The sequence below is a fragment of the Acinonyx jubatus genome, chromosome B1, assembly GCF_027475565.1.
Source record: "Acinonyx jubatus isolate Ajub_Pintada_27869175 chromosome B1, VMU_Ajub_asm_v1.0, whole genome shotgun sequence".
NCBI lineage: Eukaryota > Metazoa > Chordata > Mammalia > Carnivora > Felidae > Acinonyx > Acinonyx jubatus.
This window is the reverse complement of record NC_069382.1, coordinates 19,262,302-19,283,195: the sequence shown is the minus strand read 5'-3', so window position 1 is coordinate 19,283,195 and position 20,894 is coordinate 19,262,302. Positions and strand designations below refer to the sequence as shown.

At 37.3% G+C, this 20,894-nt stretch overlaps 1 pseudogene; it reads left to right on the top strand.

Moving 5' to 3' along the window:
* Positions 1-456: 456 nt before the first annotated feature.
* Positions 457-19,757, top strand: LOC106988326 (nascent polypeptide-associated complex subunit alpha-like; annotated as a pseudogene).
* The last annotated feature ends 1,137 nt before the right edge of the window (positions 19,758-20,894 follow it).

The following is a 20,894-nucleotide window of genomic DNA, read 5'->3' as shown; positions in this document are numbered from 1 at the left end:
TAGCCTTTTTTTTTTGCAACTTAATTAAGTAATGTTTGATGGCTTGAACATATTTATTGAGCACTTACGTATGCAAGGCACTGCAGGGAAACAACAGGAATGAATAAATTCGATGAATTTTTGTCTTATATGGGGCATAGTTACTAGTTGAGTAAAAATCACACACTGGAAATGTCACCAGGTGCTAGGAATGCCCATGTCAGGAAAACAAGGCATGGTCCTGGTGTTCATCTAGGGGTGGCAAGGGGAGGCAGAGGTTATTCAAATATTCAGACAGGGAACTAGAATCTGTAATAGGTGTTGTGAGAATGTGTAACAAGAAGATGTAGCACGGGTGGTGGCATGTGGTGTTCAGGAAAGACCTTGCGGAAGAAGTGAAATCTGAGACCAGCAGATCTAAGAATCAACCAAATCGAAAGGAGAGAACATTAAGACCCTCATCCAGAGTGAGATGACATGTTGGAGAAGCTGGTGAAGGCTTCTGTGGTTACACTTGGAGAAGAAAACACACAAACATTAGTTTCGTTCTTCAGTGCCCTGCAATCTGGCTTTGGCCTAGAATTTTCTACAGCAATTGATCCTGCCACGGTCAACGGTGATCTTCTAGCTGTGAAATCCAGTGGGTATGTTTCATTCTTCATATTACTTAGACTATTTCCAACACTTACCACTCCCTCCAATATGAAACTTCTGCCTTGGTTTTAGGATGCCACCACTCATTATCCTTCTACATCCCCGTGACTCCTTCTCAGTCTACGCTTATGAATGACATATGAGTCTCCTCAGATTTGGGCTGCTACTTTCCGGTGCTCTGCCTTTCCCCATATAGTCATGCGTGATGTCATGCGTGATGTCTGTACAACAGGAGATGGCTGTGTCTGCTTCAGTAATTACAGTGGCTGCAATGGGTCTCTAAGATTTTAGAAGTCATTGTATATTCAAGTTTCAGCTATATAAAATTATTTTCCTCCTATTTTATGTTTCTAACCTAAGTTGACCCTGCTAATCAAAGTTTTATATTAATTAATTAATTAATTTTTAGGGAGGGAAGGAGAGAGAAAGAAAAAGAGAGAAAGAATTTTAAGCAGGCTCCATGCCCAGTGTGGAGCCTCACATGGGGCTCGATCCCATGACCGTGAGATCATGACCTGAGCCAAAATCAAGAGTTGGATGCTTAACTGACTCAGCTACCTGGGCACCCCAAATTTTATTCTTATTTTTTACTTAAAATGTAAGCCAGGAACTGTATTAGATACTGTGGAATAAGACTCTAAAGTTTTCTGCTGTAATTGTCCTCTGGACTCAGCTCACAGGGATCTTTTCCTGGAAATTTTCTTGAACCTTGATACTTTGCTAGGTAGTCTCATTATGAGGCCTTATACTACCATGTGCTTTCCTCCTGCATGTTTTATAACACACTGGAAGCATCAGTTTGTTTTTTTTTTTTTTTAATCTTCCTTTCCAAGTTGGGAAGCCCCTCCTTCATATATCCACAATGCCAATGCCAATTCAGTGCCTGCTACAGAGCAGGTACCTAATACACACACACTCCTATCCTCATTATTCACATGTTTTGTATTTAAAATTTGCCTAACCACTAAAATTAATTTGTAATAACAAAATCAATAATCCTGGTGCATTTTCAGTCTTTCAGAGACTTGTGCAGTGTAGTGAAAAATTTGTGCTTCCTGATACGCACGTTTTCAGCTGGGGTTGAATAAGGAGGCACTCTGCCTTCTCATTTTCACTCTCACACCAAAAAACTGTCCTTACAGTCTATATAGTATCATTTTTTTGTTGCGTTTTGTGCTTTTTGTTAGGACTTTATTGCTTAAAATGTCCCTCAAATGTAGTTTTTCTTTTTCTTTTTCTTTTCTTTTCTTTTCTTTTTGTTTCTTTTCTTTTCTTTTCTTTTCTTTTCTTTTCTTTTCTTTTCTTTTCTTTTCTTTTCTTTTCTTTTCTTTTGAGAAAGAGTGAGCAGGGGAGGGACAGAGGGGGAGAGAGAGAGAAAGTTTTAATCCTAGCATGGACCCCAATGTGGGGCTGGATCTCCCCACTCTGGGATCATGACCTGAGCCAAAATCAAGATAAACCAACTGAGCCACTCCTGTGTGCCCTTCAAATGTAGTTCTGAAGCACTGTCTAGAGTTCCTAAGTCCAAAGAAACTGTGATGTACCTTATGGAAAAAATACAGTGTGACAGGAAATCTTTATTCTGGCATGACATTTTAGTATTGTTGGGTGTGAGTTTGTTAATGAATTAAAAATATATATTAAGTAAGGTATTTTCAAACATAAAGACATACACAACATGGTTATGTATCGATAACAATGTTGACAACAGTGTTGTGACCTAAGACTTATAGGAATTAACCCTGTATTTTCCCGAGGAGTTCAGTAGTTGCTGATTCAGTGTTTGCAGTGACTTCGTAGAACCTATGTAACTATAGCAAATAATGAGAATCATTTGTGTCTTGTGAAAAGGCAATTAGAGAAATAAATAACATACAAAAAATTTTCAAAAGAAGGAGAGATAATATCTTCTTGAAGATACCAGGATATGTTATATAAGGGAGCTGCTGTTTGTGATAATCCTTAAATAAAGTGTAAACTTGAATATGTAGAGCTGGCTCTAAGGGAATTATAATAGAAGGTAAGAAAACAAAGTCAGAGGTTAGGGAATGTTGAGGAATTTCTAGGTAGTTGAACTTAAGCATAGCAAACAGATTAGAAAGTTAGTGCCATATTTTGTTGAATCTCAGGTGGGAAAGTAAAATCTGATTTATTTAGCAGCCATTACTCGTTCAGCATTCAGCCTTGGGGCTTAAAATAGTGCCTTACATCCTTTCCTATCTTTCCAATTAAATATCTATTAAGATTAAAAAACAAAGCCAAAATTCACAATAACACACAAAGTAGGTCCAATGATCAACACTGCCAGACTTTGGAAGGAGTTTCCAGCAAGCAGAAGACCATTAGGATGAATTGCTTCCTGGAACCAAGAACAGAGTTGCTCGTCCTTATTAAGACATGTAACGTCTTTAACTAGGCAGTCATCTCTTCCATGTAAATGTTGCTCTTGGACCAGCCGGCACACTATCCCTTCTTCCTTTAGAAACACCAACATGCTGTAGGCTCAGAAAACAAGTGAGGAAAAAGAAAAGAAAATGTGGGATACTACCCAAAGCAATGTACATATTCAATGCAATCCCTATCAAAATAACACCAGCATTCTTCACAGAGCTAGAACAAATAATCCTAAAATTTGTATGGAACCAGAAAAGACCCCCAAATAGCCCAAGCAATCTTGAAAAAGAAAACCAAAGCAGGAGGCATCACAATCCCAGACTTCAAGCTATACTACAAAGCTGAAATCATCAAGACAGTATGGTACTGGCACAAGAACAGACCCTCAGATCAATGGAATAGAATAGAGAACCCAGAAATGGACCCACAAACGTATGGCCAACTAATCTTTGAGAAAGCAGGAAAGCATATCCAATGGAATAAAGACAGTCTCTTCAGCAAGTGGTGCTGGAAAAACTGGACAGGGACCTGCAGAAGAATGAACCTGGACCACTTTCTTACACCATACACAAAAATAAACTCAAAATGGATGAAAGACCTCAATGTAAGACAGGAAGCCATCAAAATCCTTGAGGAGAAAGCAGGCAAAAACCTCTTTGATCTTTGCTGCAGCAACTTCTTACTCAACATGTCTCCGGAGGCAAGGGAAACAAAAGCAAAAATGAACTACTGGGACCTCATCAAAATAAAAAGCCTCTGCACAGCGAAGGAAACAATCAGCAAAACTAAAAGGCAACTGACAGAATGGGAGAAGATATTTGCAAACGACTGTCAGATCAAGGGTTAGTATCAAAAATCGAGAAAGAACTTATCAAATTCATCACCCAAAAAACACAAATAATCCAGTGAAGAAATGGGCAAAAGACATGAATAGACACTTCTCCAAAGAAGACATCCAAATCGCCAAGTGACACATGAAAAAATGCTCAACTTCACTCATCATCAGGGAAATACAAATCAAAACCACAATAGGATACCAACTAACACCTGTCAGAATGGCTGACATTAACAACTCAGGCAACAACAGATGCTGGCGAGGGTGTGGAGAAAGAGGATCTTTTTTGCAATGTTGGTGCGAAGGCAAACTGGTGCAACCACTCTGGAAACCAGTATGGAGGTTCCTCAAAAAACTAAAAATAGAACTACCCTATGACCCAGCAATTGCACTACTAGGCATTTATCCACAGGATATGGATGTGCTGTTTCAAAGGGACACACGCACCCCCATGTTTATAGCAGCACTATCAACAATAGCCAAAGTATGGAAAGAGCTCAAATGTCCATCAATGGATGAATAGATAAAATGTGGTATATATATACAATGGAGTATTACTCGGCAATCAAAAAGAATGAAATCTTGCCATTTGCAACTGGGTGGATGGAACTTGAGGGTATTATGCTAAGTGAAATTAGTCAATCAGAGAGAGACAAATATCATATGACTTCACTCATATAAGGACTTTAAGAAACAAAACAGATGAACATAAGGGAAGGGAAGCCAAAATATTATAAAAACAGGGAGGGGGACAAAACAGAAGAGACTCATAAGTATGGAGAACAAACTGAGGGTTCCTGGAGGGGTTATGGGAGGGGGGATGGGCTAAATGGGTAAGGGGCATTAAGGAATGTACTCCTGAAATCATTGTTGCACTGTATGCTAACTAATTTGGGTGTAAATTATTAAATAAAAAACATTAAAAGAAAAAAAGAAGGAAGTGTGGGAATGGCATTATCACATTACAATAAATCTGGGTTGTGTGTTTTTTCTGCCTTAGATGCTGAAAATTGACCTAGAGGTCAGGCACGTAAACAATTGGGCTTTTATAGCAGAGGCGTGAATGGGCAAAAAAGCAAGGACAGTTGAAAATCCTAAAGAGGATGTTCACATGGGAAAGGCAATGGTGGAGAGGAACTGTGAACTCACAGGTGAGCACATAGGAATGGAGAACTAATGCCTCAAGCTCACTCCCCTCCCTCCACCTGAGTTGCTGTCCCTTCATGAATCCAACCAGAATCCAGAAGGCTAAGGAGCCTTTTGATTTAGTCTACAAGGGCATGCAGGAGGGTAGAGAATAGTGGAGAATGAATTTGAAATCACTCAAGGGGAGAACATACACATATACTATGTTTACACTCTAATATATCTAAGCCATTAAGTTTTTTAAAACCCATTGCACAGTATAATGTAAAGTATAATTCAATTTAAACTTTGGTAGGCCAGTATCCCAGATTTCTATTAATGGCTATTATTAATTGCTGAATCAGTTATTAAGACTGATTAATTCCCTTTAGATTTAAGAGAACAGTCAAATCATCAGTATTCAGTAGCTTACAGTTAAGACTGCCTAAAGGTAGAATGCTTGGCTCTTTGAATATATTAGTTCTCTATTCCCTTGGTCCTGAATAAGAGAATGCCATGGTCTGGAGACTGTCCTGAGTGAGGAAATAACTAAGTGAAATTGTTCTAATGCTAAGTCAGGAGACTTCCTGTTAGACCTTACTCTTGATGTATAAAAAGCTTAGAAGTCATCACTCTGTCCTTTCACTGAGAAGCTGAACATACTGAAGAGCAGTGACTTTTTTTTTTTTTTTTTGATCCAGTGGGGAACTGAGGTCCCAGGGCAAACCCCTATCCTGAAATCTGGAGAAATAGGTGAATATAAAAAAATCAGTCAAGATCAGCTTAAAAGCATCAGCAGTCATAAACTTGTAGGGATGCTTAAATGCTAATTTTTATAAATTGCTAGAGGATGAATGTAGACTAACTTGCGAGTAAGAAAGTGCTGGGGAGTCTCCACACTCTAGATGGAACTTGGAATCCCACCAGGATCTCGTGGTGAAGAGCTGAGAGAAGGCTGTTGTGGTTCTGGCACAGGTAGGATAAGAGTTATTCTTATGAAATATGCCTGGAGCCTTCTCTGTAACAAAGGCCCAGTATCCAGGGACAAAGACTATTGGGGAATTATCCCGCCTGGGGACTCCAGCCCCTCCTAACCATCCTCTATCACAACTGAGGAAGGGAAGGAGAGCCAAGGCACATTAATGAAAGTGAACATTGATGGTTAACACTGAGATTTAATCATGAGATTCTAGAATGAATCCTGTCCCCCAAACCTTAGCACTACACCAACAGGGCTCTAGTATAGTAACAGTGGATTACAGCTGAGCTGAAAGACACTGACTATCTATGGAGCAATTCTTAAGGAAACACAAAGACAACTAGAGACATACATAAAGAACTCTAGAGGAATTTGAAGCCTTGGGTGTCTATGGTCACAGCAAATAGTAAACATAGCTCAACTTCTAGCCAGGTTAATATAAATCCTCATACTAAAGGGTATGCAGATCTATATCTATGTCTGGTTTTCAACAAAAAATTGTAAGACATGCTAAAAAACAGTAAGAAGAGACAAAGCAAACATCAGAATGAAACTCAGAATGATGCAGATTTTGGAATTAGCACACTGAATGGAAAATAATTATGAACAGTATGTTAAGGGCTCTAATAAAAAGGTGGTCAACAGGTAAAAACAGAGGGATAATGATACCAGAGAAGTAGCAATCAAATAATCAGAAGAAAGTCTAAGAAATCAAAAATATAGTAAAAGAAATGAAGAATGCCTCTGAGCTTATGGGTAGATGAGCTCAGGTTCACCTCAGGTTCATCTGAGGAAAACACTAGTGGACTTGAATATGTATCATTAGAAACGTCTAAACTAAAATGCAGAGAGAGAAAAAGAATAATTATAAAAAAAAGGGAACATTCAAGAATTGTGGGACAAAAGATACAATATACATTGACTTAGATTATCAGAAGGAGAAAAAAAAGAACATGGTAGAGGAAATATTTAATGACAGCCGAGAATTTCTCAAAATTGGAGATATCAAATGACAAATCTGGTTAGCTCAGAGAACACCAGAAGGATAGATATAAATACAAATCTACACCCAGAGTTGTCAAATTAATATTGCAGAAAACAAAAAGTCTTAAAAGAAGCACAGGTACTGAGGGCATTGATGGACAGACTAACATAAATAACATAAATAATATAAATAATGGCTCTGAAACAAACATTGTAAGTAGTTCTTCAGGAAGAAGAAAAATGATAGGTCCAAAACATGTATCTACATAAAGCAAGGAACAGCATCGGAGTAGGAGTCAGAGGAGGTAAAACTTCTTTTACTTTTCATATTGTTAATTGATCTTTAAAAGAGTATAGCCCTTAAAGTAATAATAATAACACTGTATCTAAAAGTAGAGCCTTTAAAGTAATGATAATAATAATAACATACTATAATAACAAAGTAATAATAATAACAACATGTGGCAGCATATGGTTAAGTGAAATAAATGATAGAGTATTAGTCTGCTCTGGCTGCTATAATAAAGTATCGCTTACTGGGTGGCAAACAACAGGCATTTATTTCTCCCAGTTCTGGAAACTGGGAAGTGTAAGACGAAGGGGCTGGCTGATTTGATTCCTGGTGAAGGTCCTCTTCTTGGATTATAGATGGCTGCTTTCTGTGTCCTCATGTGGCTGAGGGAGAGAGGGAGAGAGAGCGAACTCTGTTTTTTCTTTCTTTGCTTTCTTTTCCCCATTATAAAATCATACCTCCACTCTCATGACTCCTTCTAAATGTAATTAACACCCAAAGACCCTGTCTCCAAATACCATCACATTGGAGGTGAGGACTTCGACAGAGGAATTTGTGCAGGGTGGGGGTGGGAAGGAAGGACATGACTCAGTTCATAGAAGGTAGCAGTGTCATAAGGGATACAAGGGAGCTATTAGAAATTCTTTTACAAGGTACTTGAAGTGGTATAGTGCTATTTGAAGATGCAACTGGCTTAATTAAAAGATACATTACAAAATTGAAGACATCCACAACAATTAAAAAAATTATAGTTGATATGCTTGGAGAGATGATAAAATAGAATCATATAAAATGTTCAGTTACAATGAGATAAGGCACAAAAAGAGGGTAAACAGAAAGAAAACACAAATGCAAGGAAGGAATAGAATCCTTACAAACATCTTAGGTATTAATCCAATTGTATCAATAATCCCTTTAAATCTTAATGGTCTAAATACACTATTAAAGAGACAGATTATCAGAATAGATAAAAAAAAAAAAATAAGACCCAACTATGTGTTGTCTACCTGAATCCCATTTAAATATAAAACTCATGTAAGAAGTAAAAGGAAGCAGGAAGATTTACAAGGCCAACTGTGAACACTATGTTTATGGCAGAAGTTTAAGAAATGGAGTCAGAGTTACACGCTGTTGCTTTTATAGTTGGGAAATCCAGGGAATCCAGCATTCACCAAAATCCTTTTTTTCCATTCACCAAAATTCTGATGCTGCCAGGAAATAGAATTAATGCCAGTTTTAGCATTAGTTAAGTCTTAGGGATACTAATTTCATAGCTCCACTTAAAAAACCAAACATCAAAATACAGTAGATTAATTCTTCAGAGTTATCCACAATTCGTGTTCAGTGATATTTTAGATCACATTTGTCTTGAAGAATAAAAGAAGACTAATGTGACAAGCAGCAAAAAAATCCAAAATAAATTGATTAACGTCCTCCTTGTTTTACTGTTTTAAAGCTGGCTACATTAGTTGTGAGGCCCTACCCTTTAGAATTAGTGATTTCATTTGGGTATCAAAAGTAAAGTCACTTTGTATGATAAGGAATTACGAAGACATTTATTCTGACTTTTAGAGAAGTACAGTTGTACATTCCAGCAGCTGACATGATGTTCTTTCTTATGACACTCCTCTGATTATTGTTTCGAAGTGCCACCCACAGATTACTCTTCTCCTTGTCTTGTTAAGAAACGATGTTGAAAATATGAAAGGTTGCTAAGTGCTTTTGTGGGAATAACAAGGCAAAATACACTATTTAAAATTTTTTCCATTCCAGAAAATAAAAGAGCACATCATGTCACATCTCTCCATTTATAATCTTACAATGCACATCTTGCTAAAATGTATTTTATTGAAAGGATTCCTTCTTTTAGAGGAAGTAACACACATATATTCCACCTTGACTTTAATACATAATTTCCTTGAAATGACATTTTAAGAATTTAGAATATTTTTTTTATATGCCAGACTAAATGTTGGAAAACTGTTTAATTGGGCCATAAGCACATTGGGTATATAAGCACAGCTTGCATTTAAAGAAAGTTTAACTACTCTGTAGCTGTTGATAAATTTCTCATTGAAATGAGCCTCACATTAAAGAACATTTCAGGTATATAACATACTTTGTGATGCTCTGTACGTGTATTGTTAATATAAAAAGACTCAGAAGACATTCCTGAATTCTTGTGCTGTGTAAGTAAATGACCGTGATTGCACCAAGAAATTCATTTGTCATACTGCAGGCTTCCTGATTCCTAGAGTGGAGATGATGTATTGAATAGTTTCTTTGTCCATCTATTTGGTGATGAAATAAGCATACATATATATCATATATACATAATAAACATATTCTGTGTACTTATATCTTTATACATATGTGCTTGTATCTTTGTGTGTGTGTGTGTGTGTGTGTGTGTGTCTTCTGTTCCTGGAGTAATCCTTGTTGTTATATAGTACCTTAGTATATAACCTAGTATAAAACCTTAGTGTATAACCTAGTATAAAACCTAGCCTGTTTTAGTGTGTTGCTGACCAAGTAGTATTAGGGAAATATAGCTTGGCTCACAGAAAGTCCAACAATAACCAGAGAAATTTCTCTTTGCTTCCCTCTTCTAGGGAAAATATAAGTAAATACTCAAGCTGGAATTTTGCACAGTGCTGTTTAGTTTATTTTATTTTAATTTTTTTATTAAATTTTTTTTAATGTTTTTTATTTATTTTTGAGACAGAGAGAGACAGAGCATGAACGGGGGAGGGGCAGAGAGAGAGGGAGACACAGAATCGGAAGCAGGCTCCAGGCTCTGAGCCATCAGCCCAGAGCCCGACGCGGGGCTCGAACTCACGGACCGCGAGATCGTGACCTGAGCCGAAGTCGGACGCTTAACCAACTGAGCCACCCAGGCGCCCCAGTGCTGTTTATTTTAAATATGTACCAGTAGGCTCCATATGCAGCTTTGTTTCACTTCATTTCTGGGATAAGTGACCTACATCTACACTGTGAAATTTTCTAAAGTCTCAAGATCCAAAACTGTTATATGAAAACAACGTGTTACTCAATCGGTGATTTTATGAGACAGCATCATCTGTATGTTTACAAACACTGACCGAGGTTAAAAGCAAGTGAGAAGGTTGCTGCCAGTCTATAGCCAATCGCAGTTTGCACCAACAGGGAATTGGCAGTCTCAGCTGAGGCCATGCTGGAGCTAAAGGTTGCTGACTCTTTCACTAGAATTCAGTGTGACCGCCCTGTCATCTGCTTGAGGCATGAACATTTTAGTTATAAGAAGAGTTCCTATCTCATAGAACTCTTTAACCTGGATGTTCCTTAAAATCACTACTTTATGAAACTGTGCCAGGATTTTTCCTTACTAAGGTTCCAAGAGGTATCAATGGGGGAGTGCCGTTCATTACTCCAGATGAGCCAAACCAAAGTCTTGAATATTTAATATTTTATTTGTCTTGGAAAAGTGAGCCACCGGTACAAGATAAGTCAGGGGCGTGTTGTAGTACCAGAGAGTAAAGAAGGGCTCAGGAAAACCTAAAAGGATGAGGATAGGCCATAGGGACACCGGAGCCAAGGGGAAATAGTGAACTCTCAATTGCCAAAGCTGAAACAGTTTAAGTGACAAAATAGACAATGTAGTATTAGATCATAATGACCAAAAGTATACAATAAATATCCATGTGTCTATACTGATATAAAAATGATTACAAATAAATGAATGAGGTAGAAGTTACAGAAGACCTCCAAATAATAGATGTAATTATTTCACTTTAGAGAACATACAGCTTTAATCCCCCTCATCCCTCCCCCACCCACCACAGGCTGACCTCAGTGACTCAACTCTATAGAGTAGGGAATGAAAAAAAAAATGGTAATGCCAGATTGGGAAAACCTAGCACAAACCACCTTAAATGAGTGGTAAAAATTTTCATGTGCAGTGATGTCATGTGGATATCATCTATTCCTGATAGGATGTAACAGTAAAAACACTTCATCCCTATGATATTCTCCCCATATCTGTTCATGACAATGACATCAGGCAAACCCACACTGGAGGGTTTTATGTGGGATAGGTGGTCAGTACACCTCAAGATTCTCCAGGTCATGAAAAATTAAGGAAAGGCTAGGGAACTGTCACAGATAAGATAGAATGTGGAAGACAGGACACCTGAATGCATTGTAATGCCCTCAGTTGGTTATTGGAATAGAAAGATGACATTGATCAAAAAAAAAAAAAACTATTTGCAGTTTAGTGGATAATAATAAAGTAATACAAGTAAAAAAAAAATAATAAGGCCAATCAAAAGATAGGTCCATGTCCTAATCCCTGGAATTTGTGATGTTACCTTACTTGGAAAAAGTATCTTTGCAGACGTAATTAAGGATCTCCAGATAAGATCATTCTGGATTATCTGGCTGGCTTAAATCCAGTGGCTAGTTTCTTAAAAGAGAAGCACAGAGAGATGTACAGAGATGAGAAGGCAGCAGTGTGACCGTGGAGGCAGGGATTGGAAATTGGAGCCACAAACCAAAAAATTCCAGCAACCACCAAAGGTGGAAAGAGTTAAAAAGTAGAATCTCCCCACCAAGGTCTTTAGAGGGAGTGTGGCCCTGGGGATACCTTGATTTTGTTCTCTGGCCTCCAGAACTGTGTGAGAAGAAATGTCAGTTGTTTTAAGCTACAAGTTTGTGATAATTTGTTATAGCAGCCTTAGGAAAGTAGTATGGTACCAATGTCCATTTCTTGTTTTGAGTGATGTGCTGTGAAAATGTAAAATGTTAATAATAAAGGAAAGTAGATGAGGGGTATATAGGAGCTCTCTTTACTATCTTTCCAACTTTTCTGTAAATCTAAAATTACTCCAATATAAAAAGTTTATTAAAAAACCCCACAATTCAACGGAAAGATATATATAAATTTTAATTGTACTTTGTTATGAGTCAAACTTAATACTTCTTTGAATAATGTGACTACTGTGCCATTAGAGATATCTTACAAATGAAAACAAACATTTACAGGGGCACCTGGGTGGCTCAGTCGGTTGAGTGTCTGACTTTGGTTCAGGTCATGATCTCACGGCTCGTGATTTTGAGCCCCACATCAGGCTCTGTGCTGACAGCTTAGAGCCTGGAGTCTGCTTCGGATTCTGTGTCCCTCCCTCGCTCATGCTGTGTGTGTCTCTCTCTCTTAAGAAAAAAATAAAATAGTAAAAAAAATTAAAAAAAAACATTTATAGGAAAGAAATCTTTGTCTTTTTTTTCTTTAAAGGTATTTTATTTTTTTATTTTTTGATCATTTTTAAGAGAGAGAGGGAGAGACAGAGTGAGCTGGGGAAGGGCAGAGAGAGAGGGAGACCCAGAACTCAAAGCAGGCTCCAAGTTCTGCACTGTCAGCACAGGGCCTGAAGTGGGGCTCGAACTCATGAACCAAAATCGGATGCTTAAGTGACTGAGCCACCCAGGCGCCCCAAGAAATCTTTCAAATGGGAAACATTGTTTTAGTAAATGCCAGGTTTGGAACAATACACTTGCATATTTGGATTTCATTGTGTTTCAGAGCTACAGTAGTTTTTCTCTGCTTTGTAGTTGATTAAGGTGAGTGACCTTAACCAGTGGTAGAAATGATGCTTAAGCCAAGTATCACTTGACCTTCAATAATACATAAATTTTCTCTATCCTGTTTCCCTAATTCCTTGATAACCCGTCAGGATTTAACTAGTGATCCAAATCAATTAGATTTTCTTGTGTCTCCGTTCTTTTAATTAAAAGTACATGACTCAGAATTGGCAAGGAAAGCAAAAACACTTTGTACAAGTTTCTTTAATTAAAAAAAATATGGAAATTGTCATCATGACCACCTAACACTGCTCAGACCACAGAAGAACCATTTTGGTATCATCAGCCAGCCCAAGGAATGGCCTGTAAAATCAGGATTTGACTTTAAGTATATGAACAACTCAGGAAAGAATTTGAGGGTTATTGCAGTATTTCATAAGGATGTGATGGCTTCAGTTAAGGCCAGCATTTAGACCCTAAAGAAAGTCAACCATTGAATTTCTCTGTGGGTGAAACAGAAAGAACTGCAGAGCTAAAAGGGTCAGTTAAATATCTAGAACAAGTGCTTAACACTCGGGACAAAAAAGAGAATCTGTTTTTTTGACAGCATATTGGTAGCTGTAAAGCACCACAGATAGCCTTACAGCTATTTCTGAGTTATCATCGGTACCTCATTGATGACTTTGTGAAGCGTCTGTGGATTCATCACACTCTCAGCTCCACTTACTGCTTTGCTCAAGATGGATTATGACATGTTATGTAGAGAATGCAACATAACATTTTTTTTTAATGAAAGGATTTGGCCACTTAATTCACATGTAGTAAAAAATGACCAGAAATAACTCTTACAAAATTTTATAGGGGAAATTAAAACATTCAAGACCAAGTATTGAGAAGAATAGATATCATTTTTAATTTAGTAATTATAAAGCAATGCTTTTATGAGAGAAAGCCTAATCATACCTTGATTAATGCATGATTTTTTTAATGAGTTTTCTTAGTTCAGAAAACGCAAACCAATTCCTTTTAAGGATGAGAGTTCTTGATTTATTATTTGTGAGAAAGTATTTTTTAAATCTGTAGACTCTGGTTTTTATGGAGGTATATTTGGCCAAAGTGCCCTTATTTCCCATTAAAAGCCCCTAATTATGCTTTGAGGAAACAAAAGACTCTTAGCTTGTTAAAACAAAAAGAAACAAACAAAAAGAAACAACCTACTGTAAAATGATTCAGGCTGATAGCTAAATAAATAAATAAATAAATCAAGCAAGCAAGCAAGCCTAGCCTATTATTTGAATAATCAACCTTTGAAATGTATGTAGTAAACCCATGGCCAAGAAAAAGGTTCTCTCATGAAATATTATGAAACAAAACATACTGGTGACATGTCTCCTCTAATTTTCATACTCATAGGGCCCGCTTACTGTCAATCAGTGACATTTACTGTGTGTGCCTAGTGTTCTCTGAGTTCTAGTGAAGACCTACCTGAGGGTGGCCTAAAAGAGAGTATATGACATTTTCACCTTCAAGGTGTCTAAATTCTATTCTTTTCTCTTCCTTCCTTCCTTCCTCCCTACCTCCCTTCCTTCCTTCCTCCCCTCTCCTCCCCTCTCTTAAAATTATTTAAAAAATTTTTAAGTTTATTTATATATTTCGAGAGGGAGCGAGCAAGCAGGGGAAGAGCAGAGAGAGAGGGAGAATCCCAAGCAGGCTTTGAACTGTCAGTGCAGAGTCCAAGGGGGAGCTCAAACTCATGAACCATGAGATCATGACCTGAGCCAAAAACAGGAGTCAGACGCTTAACCAGCTGAGCCTCCCAGGAGCCTCTCCTTTCCTTTCCTTTATCCACTACTAGGTATTTATTCCTCGCCCTCTCTTTCCTTTCCTTCCTTTTTTCCTTCATTCTTCTTCTTCTTTATTTTTTTTGCTATAGGTGCCATTATTTATGGAATGCTCATTGTAATGTGCTCATAATCTTTCCAGAAATTGAGACCAGGCTTTATCACCTTTAGGACTATTGATGTTCTGGGCCACATCATTTTTTGTTATAGAGGAATGTCTTGTGCATTGTAGGATGAGACAGTGTGGTGGTTACTTTTGTGTGTCAACTCATCTGGTCCATGACACCCAGATACTTGTTCAAATGTTATTCTAGATATTTCTAGAATGTATTTTCCTGTATGAGAATAACACTTGAAGTGGTGGAATTTGAGTTAAGTACATTGCCCTTTATAATGTGGTTTGGTCTCAGCCTATCAGGTGGATATCTCAATAGAATAAAGACTGACCTCCTCTGAACAAGAAGGAGTTTTTCTAGTTTGGTGCCTTTGGACTTGAACTGTAACTTTTCCCTGAGTCTCCAACCTGCCAGCCTCCCCCATCGTATTTTGGACTTAACAAGCCTCCAAAATTGTGTGAGCCAATTCCTTAAAATAAATCTCTGTGTCTCTCTCTCTCTTTCCCTCTCCCTCCTTCCTTCCCTCCCTCTCCATATGTGTGTGTGTATGTATGTGTATATATGTGTGTGTGTGTGTGTGTGTGTATATATATATATATATAATATATATATATATATATATATATATTATATATATATACAGGTGTGTGTATATATATATATATCTCCATACATCCATCCATCCTATTGGTTCTCTTCCTCTGAACAATACTGAAAACTACAGAATTTGGCACTGAGAAATGGAGTGCTGTTATAAAATACCTAAAAGTGTTGAAGTGGCTTTGGAACAAGGTTGTAGACAGAGGCTGGCAGAGTTTGAAGTACATGTTAGCAAAAGTCTAGATTGCATTTAAGAAGTTGTTGGTAGAAATATGGACATTAAGAGTATTTTTGTTGAGACTTCAGGTGGAAATGAGGAACATGTTATTAGACATTGGAGGGAAGTGGCAAAGAACTTGGCTGAATTGTGTTCTCGTGTTATGTGGAAGGTAGGATCTGTGAATGGATATTTAACTGAAAAGATTTTTAAACAAAGCATTTGAAAATGTTCTCAGATAATTATTGAGCCTTATAATCTAATGGAATTTGCCCTAATAGGTTTTGAACTTGATTCAGACCCCTGATCCCTTTTGCTTTCTTATTTCTGGCTTTTGGAATGATAGTATCTGTCCTATGCTTGTCCCACCATCATATTTTGGAAGTATATTACTTGTCTGGTTTCTCAGGGTCATGGCTGGAGAGAAATTTCTGCCTCAGGATCAATCATATTTTGAGTCTCACCCCCACTACATTTAGATGATAGTTAGATGAGTTTTGGGATTTAGAGTTGATACTAGAATGGATTAAGAATTTGGGGTTGTTGGTTGAGAGGAGAGCAGAAAAGAATGGGTTCAAAGGTAAATGACTATCAACTTATTATAGACTGCTATTTGCCAAAGAGGTCATATATAACCCTAAAGGAAGTCAAGTATCTAAAAGCACTAATAAACATGCAGAGGATAAAGAGAAATAAATCCAAATATATCACTAAAGAAAATAATCAAAATGAGAAAGAAAGACAATAAAGGACCAGAGAAAATCACCGGAAAAAAAACACAAAACGAGTAAGAATATGGTAATAAATACATATCTGTCAATAATTACTGTGACTATAAATGGGCTAAATGCTCCAATCAAAAGACAGAAGATAACAGAATGGTTAAAAAATCAGATTCATCCATAGGCTACCTACAGAGACTCATTTTAGACCTGAAGACACCTGCAGATTGAAAGTGAGGGGATGGAGAAACATATATTGTGCAAATAGATGTCATAAAAAGATAGAATGGCCGTACTTACATCAGATAAATTAGGCTTTAAAACAAAGGCTGTACTAAAGATAATTCAAGAAACTGGAGATGTTGGTGAGGATGCAGAGAAAGGGGAACTTTTTTGCACTGTTAATGGGAATGGAAACTGGTATAGCCACTCTGGAGAACAGTGTGGAGTTTCCTCAAAAAGTAAAAAATAGAACTACCCTACAACCCAGCAATGGTACTACTAGGTATTTATCCAAAGGATACAAAAGCGCTGATTTGAAGGGGCACATGCACCCCAATGTTTATAGCAGCAATATCAACAATAGCCAAATTATGGAAAGAGCCCAAATGTCCACCAACTGATGAATAAAGAACATGTATACACACACACACACACACACAATGGAATATTAATCGACAGTCAAAAAGAGTGAAATCTTGCCATTTGCAACATTGTGTATGGAACTAGAGTGCATTATGCTAAACAAAATAAGTCAGGCAGAGAAAGACAAATACCATATAATTTCACCTACATGCAGAATCCAAGAAACACACCAGATGAACATAGGAGAAGGGAAGGAAACATAAGATAAAAACAGAGAGGGAGGCAAACCGTAAGAGACTCTTACATACAGAGAACAAACTGAGGGTTGCTGGAGGGGAGGTGGGTGGGGGGACGGGCTAAATGTGTGATGGGTACTAAGGAGGGCACTTGTTGGGATGGGCACTGGGTGTTATATGTAAGTGATGCATCCCTGAATTCTACCACTGAACCTGTTATTATACCACATGTTAATTAACTTGGATTTAAATAATTTTTTTAATTAAATAAAACAAAGACTAACGAGACAAAGAAGAGCACTATATAACAATAAAGGGGACAATCCAACAAGATCTAAGAATTGTAAATATTTACACACCCAATATGAGAGCACCCAAAAACATAAACAAAAACAAATGTAAAGGAACTAATCTATAATAATACGATAATAGTAGGAGACCTTAACACCACAGTCACATCAATGGACAGATTATCTAAACAGAAAATAAGCAAGGAAACAATGACTTTGAATGACACACGGGACCAGATGGACTTAACAGATATATTCAGAACATTGTATCCTAAGACAGCAAAATACACATTATTTTATTTTATTTTTATTTATTTTTATATTTTTTTAATTTTGATGTTTATTTGTGAGAGAGAGAGCACAAATAGGGGTGGGGCAGAGAAAGAGGGAAACGTAGAATCTGAAGCAGGCTCCAGATTCCAAGCTGTTGGCACAGACAGCTCAGAGCCTGATGTGGGGCTCAAACTCACGAACTGAGAGACCATGACTTGAGCTGAAGTCAAAAACTTAACTGACTGAGCCACCCAGGCGCCCCTCAAAATACACATTCTTTTAAAGTGCACATGCGACATTTGCCAGAATAGATCTTACATGAAATCATAAGACATGTCTCAACAAACATAAGGCAGAAGTCATACCATGAACCTCTTTTGACCACACTGCTATGAACTAGAAGTCAACCAGAAGAAAAACTCTGGGAAGACCACAAATACATGGATGTTGAATGACATACTACTAAACAATGAATGGTCCAACCAGAAAATATAAGGAAAAAAAGTTTTTTTTAAATACATGGGAACAAATGAAAAGGAAAACACAGTGGTCCAAAAACTTTAGGACAGAACAAAAGTAGTTTATACCAGTCCAGAAAGAAGCCTAACTTTACACCTAAAGGAGCTAGAAAAAGAACAAATGAATCCTAAAGCCAGCAAAAGGAAGGAAATGCAGATTAGAGCAGAATTAAATGATATTTAAACTAAAAAAAAAAAAAGAACAGATAACTGAAATGAGAAGTTGGTTCTTTGAAAAAATTAATAAAATTGATAAACCTCTAGCCAGAATTATCAAAAAGAAAAGATTAAGGACTCACACAAAATCACATGAGAGAAGAAATACAGATAATTATAGGAGAAATACAGAGAGTATTCTTCTATAGGAGAATATTATGAAAATCTATATGCCAACAAATTGAACAATGTAGATGAAATGGATAAATTTCTAGAAACATATAAATTACTGAAACAAACAGGAAGATAGAAAACTTGGACAGACTGATAACCAGCAAAGAAATCGAATCCGTAATATCTCCCAACAAACAAAAGTCCAGGACCAGATGCTTTCACAGATAAATTTCACCAAACATTTAAAGAAGAGTTAATACCTATTCTTCTCAAACCATTCCAAAAAATAGAAAAGGAAGGAAAATTTCCAATTTCATTCTAGGAGACCAGCATTACCCTTATACCAGTACCAGATAAAGACACCACAAAAAAAAAAAGAACTATAGGCCAATATCCCTGATGAACATAGATGCAAAAATCCTCAACAAAATATTAGCAAACCAAACCCAGCTGTATATTAAAAAAATAATAATTCATCATGGTCAAGGGATTTATTCCTTGGATGCAAGCGTGGTTCATTCTTCACAAATCGGCATGCTATATCACATCAGCAAAAGAAAGGATAATCCTTCTGCAACAGGCATGGGTCATATTCTTGTTCACTCTCTTTCTGCTGTCCTCTTGGTTCTTTGTTCCCTGCACAATATGCCAGGTGAACCCACAGAAAACATTACTGCTATACAGTAGCAGTTACTCTGGCTCCAGACTGAGTTAAGGTCTGGAACACATTCCAACAGTGATGGATCAGCATCGGAGCTTGAGAAACAAGATTGCATGCAGGCAATGCCACAACAAGCCTGGCTGGCAGCAGCAGCTGAAATTGATGAAGGACCAGTCAGCAGCACAAAACAGAGCCAGAAATAAAACAAGGTATGGAAGGCTATGTCCAAAATGGGTCTATGATAGCGTCACTATGTGGAAATCTAAGAATATCCTCTATGTCATCACAAAACCAGATGTCTACAAGAGCTTAGCTTCAGATACCTACATAGTTTTGGGGGAAGCCAAGGCCAGGGCTTTGTCTTAGCAGGCATGACTAGAAGATGTTGAGAAACTCAAAGTTCAAGGTAAAGTTGTCTCAGACATTCAACACAGATTCCAACTGTACAAGCGGAGAGTGAAGAGGAAGAGGTTGATGAAATATATGTAGATGTTAATGATTCAGAATTAGTCACGTCACATGCAAATGTGTCAAGAGCGAAGACATCCAAGCCCTGAAGAACAACAGTAATGATACTATAAATCTTATTATGAAATTAACAATGTAACCATCTGAAAACAAGGGCTCATTTTTGTGTGTTTCAAAAGAATAAATGCAGATTAGTTTGAAATATGTACTGTTTATATCCTTAATAAAGTTATGGCTTCTTGTAGGATGAAAAAATAACCAAATGGATAAAGAAAAGGATAAGAACCATATCCTTTCAATAGATGAAGAAAAGCATTTGACAAAGGACAGCATCCATTCATGGTAAAAACCTTCAATAGAGTAGGATTTGGATATAATAAAGCACACATATGAGAAACCCACAGCTCCTAGTATCCTTAATGGGGAAAAACTGAGAGCTTTTCCTCTCTGGTCAGGAACAAGACGAGGATGTCCACCATCACCACTTTTATTCAACATAATACTGGAAAACCTAGTCACAGCAATCAGACAACAAAGAAAGAAATAAAAGGCATTCATATTTTCAGAGAAGTAAAACTTTGACTATTTGCAGATGGCATGATGCTCTATATAGAAAACCCAAAAGACCACCATAAAACCACTAGAGCTGATAAACAGGATGCATAATGGATATACAGGAATCTGTTATATTTCTATATACCAAAAATGATGCAACATAAAGAGAAATTAAAAAAATCCGTGGGGTGCCTGGGTGGCTCAGTCAGTTAAGCGTCTGACTGTGGCTCAGGTCATGATCTCACAGTCTCCTGATCTCACAGGCTCGTGAGTTCGAGCCCCGTGTCAGGCTCTGTGCTGACAGCTCAGTGCCTGGAGCCTGCTTCGGATTCTGTGTCTTCTTCTCTCTCTCTGCTCCTCCCCTGCTCATGCTCTGTCTCTTTGTGTCTCAAAAATAAATAAAAAACATTAAAAAAAAAAGGAAAAAAAAAAAAAGAAAATCCAATTTACAGTTGCACCAAAAATCGTAAGATACCGAGGAATTTGGTTGGAATACCAACCAAAGAGATGAAAGACTTCTACTCCCAAAACTATAAAACACTGATGAAGGACATTGAAGATAACACAAAGAAATGGAAAAGCATTTCATGTTCATGCATTGGAAGAACAAATATTGTTAAAATGTATATACTACCCAAAGCAATCTATACATTTAATGCAATCCCTATCAAAATACCAACAGCA